Source organism: Benincasa hispida, chromosome 12 (genome assembly GCF_027475165.1).
Source record: "Benincasa hispida cultivar pf3 chromosome 12, pf3_genome.v1.1, whole genome shotgun sequence".
NCBI lineage: Eukaryota > Viridiplantae > Streptophyta > Magnoliopsida > Cucurbitales > Cucurbitaceae > Benincasa > Benincasa hispida.
The window spans coordinates 76298540-76302405 of record NC_143489.1 but is presented as its reverse complement, the minus strand read 5'-3'; positions in this window follow the sequence as shown (position 1 = coordinate 76302405).

The window sequence follows — 3866 nt, the reverse complement described above, 5'->3', positions numbered from 1 at the left end:
AGCTCTATGGAACGTCCTAGAGGATGAAGCAACATTTGTCTCACCCTTCTTCCTCTCCTTACTTTTGAATAAAGATTGGTAGGTTTGCAACTCGTTAAGGAGAGTTGTAAGGTTATATTTTACTTTGTTAAGAATCACATTACTAACAAAATACAGGAAGCTCTCCGGCAAAATACAGGATTATGCTAACCTAGCTGCCCTCATCAATGGTAGACCCATTCAACTCCTTCACATTAAAGTGGACCATCATGTTAAGCACATGTTCATGAACAGAGGTGCCTTCTTCCATTTTGGAGTTGAATATGTACTTAATAGCCTCATGCATAAGTTGTTCAGACGGTTGTCCAAACATCCCCTGTAGGGACTCCATGATCTCATGCGCTGAGACCATAGACTCATGTTTCTTGGCCAAGACTTCAAAAAGACTTACCAAGATGTAGGCTCGGGCCTTCTCATTCGCCCGTGTCCATCGCTTGTTGCCTCTCGAACATTTTGAGTGGAATTTGGAGCTGGAATAGGAGGACAGACCTCCGTAAGAGCGAACATGAGATCCTCGATGATTAGGATCGTCGTGATCATGTGTTTCCATGTCGAAAAATTATAGCCAGTTAATTTTTTAGTGCTAAGCAAAGCTAACGTGGCTGTTGCCATTTTGAAAAGTCGTTGCTAAAAATACGAACAAAACTTTATTAGATTTTGCTAAACCACATTTAACCAATTAGTTTTACAAAACAGTTTCAAGTACCTTAAGTGAAAGACTTCTATTTTGCAATGATGCCCCAGTGACGTAGGACAAACATCACCAGTGGGGTGATCAGATTCCCCTTCTCTGGGATGAGAAATTCTCAACCATTAGGCAGAACCAACTTTTGGAACTGAATCTAACAGCCACCATTTTTCGGTCAAGAACTGTTAACCTTTAACAAATCTGCGTACATGTGACCCCTCGCTTTCGATGCCAGAGTCCCACTCTAATGAGCCCACCGTAGGGAAGAAGCATATTAGGACAAGAGACTAAGTTACCTTATTCTTTTACAGAAGATCAAATAAAAAAACGCGCAAAACTGTCATCCTTTTGGGGACACTCCCAGGGTGCCTCGAGGGAATGTGCAATAACTTTATTTAATCTAATGAGGGAGACCGAGGGATATGCTGTCGTACTTCTCGCTCCCACTTACTATGAACACTCTCTCCATCCACCTTGATATTGACCTACTCAAACACCATTCGTTAGAGGGACACGCCAAAGGTGCCTCGAGGCTGAGGGTAGATCTCATGGTGTGAACTATATAGGAGAAACATGAAAGGTTTAAGTAAAGCATCTTATGCCCCAAGTACCTCCCACTGAATGTTCTACCTAAGGGTTCATTAACCTAGAAATCCAGCTACTGATTTTAGCCTAAGTCGTCTTTTTAATTCTCGCTCATAAACAATGTTTGTATATGAAATATGAACAAGCTGAAGTAGTCACATTTAAACACTTTAATGGACTGTCCTTAACTTGCATGCATGAATCAAATCTATCTAATTCACCTTTCCAGGTAAGTTCCCAGGTAGGGGTGTTACGTTTCTGTCAACTTAAATACACCAACCTAAACAGAACCCGCCTTAGATAAAAGGTCCCTTATAGTTAAATTTACTACACTTTAACCTTTTATTAGTCAATTTAATCCTATTAAACTAATGAAAAAGATTAAAGCCTTAGGGTTGTTAATCATATTAGAACCGTGATCTTAGGTCTATGTGATCCAAGTTTTAAACATTTTAAAATGTGAATTAAACCTAAGTGAGCATGCATGTCTTTCTTATTTCTTTTAGTTCTAATTTCTCTTTAACTTTTTAAAAAGAAACAACTACAAAACCATTACGTACAACAAGGTGTTTATAACATTTATAAAGTAACCTATGTGTCATGCTTCATGCAATGTCCGTTCATTACTATACATAACTTTTATATATACGTGTACTAACCAAGAAAAACATGCTTTCCATGCACTCTTATACTATAACAATTATAATATAAAGATGATGCATGTCAATGTTTTTTATGCATGCATAAATATAACTCTTATATTATATGATGCATGAACATGCTCTTACATAATTAAATCATATTTCTCTATATTATAACATTTACAATCAAGAGATGATGCATGACCAATGCATAACCTAAGGTGGGATTTACTATATGTGCATACCATATGACATATAAAAAACATACATCGCATGTAATAAACCAAGGATTAATGGACCGGGATGAGCCTTTACAAAAAACCGGAATGAAATAACCCTATCTATTACATTTTTCATCGAGCGAAGCGGGTCTTGAACCGCTAGGAGGACTCCATCATTTAGTAAACGTCGAAGGTAGATGATCGCCCAGCGCGCACTAGACGATAAGCACAAAAGCTAAATGATCGCTTAGACGACAACGAAGCTGCGAAGCCTGATCGTCTAAGCGATCGCTTAACCCGACGAAAGGTAAAGGATTTACCGTGTGTTGCTAAGCGATCGTTTAGTCAGTTACTAAGCGATGAAGTTTGCTGACTCACGAATGACTCAAGACTCAAACAAACTTTGAATTACAGACTGGATAACGATTAATAGTTCCAAAAACGTAGGGGCCTTTACAATCAACCGAAAATGTAAAAGAATTAAATCAAATCGAGGCATACATCCCCGAAAACATCCATTAATCCGCACATCCACAACAATTTAACGATTAAACAGAGTAGACATGCACCCACCAAGAACGTATATGCGATTCGTAGCAACAATGAAATTGGAATATCAAAACCTGGCTCTGATACCAATTGAAGTAACTCTTAACGAAGAGCATCCATGAGTGCGTTCAGATCTTTCCGATTTCATTGTAATCGAAATACAACATATACATTCTAATAGATAGTTACGCAAATTAACACTAATTAATGGCATGCTTTGCTAAATAAAACACAAGGGAAAGAGTTCTCATACCAGTTGAAGACTCTCTTCAAACGTCGAACTCAAAGCAGTGGAAGAACCTCTACACTCTGTATCGCCCAGCAAATCAGTCGGTTGTAAAAGCACGATCGTCTACACGAACGACAGCAACATGAACAGTCACGAAAAAGTAAGAAGCGGGGATGACACCACCAGTTGGAGCCTTTGGTATTCTTGGAGTTAGAATACAAAGTATGGTCTTTGGTGAATTTGGTAGAGGTAGGAGGAAAGACAGATCGTGTAGATGTTAAGCAAGTGGAAGAGAAAGAGCTATCGTATAGAAAGAACTATCATATAGCAGGGATGCTTATTGTTTAGATGAAGCTAATCGTGTAGGGTTTGCTAAGCGATCGTTTAATAAAAGGTAGACGGTCGTTTAGAAAACACGACACGCTATGTGATCGTTTAGGAAAGCTAAGCGATCGTTTAGGGAAAGGCGTGCAATCGTTTAGACGCTGGTGTGTGATCATTTAGATGATGAGATACTATCGTATAGGCTCTCAAGCTAAGCGATCGTTTACGTTTCCACACCGATTGCGAATTTTTTAACCTTTTACAAAATGAAACAAATTTTCATTTTATTCTTCGGTTCTAATAACCGAATGCGGATCCTCCCATTAACGCACGATTGAGGAGAATAATACGACCAATTATCTCATAATTAATCAATTTATGAATAAATGAATATAATCAAATTATATTCTTACCCTATAGTTTGATATCACATATCTACTATAGTAATTTCTCCTCCACTTGATATAAATCATATTTATATCTAATTTCCTCCAAAATAATATATCTTATACATTTAGCCAATTATATCATATATAATTAACCAGTTCAATTATATCATATATAATCGAACTCCTTATCAATTTGAATAT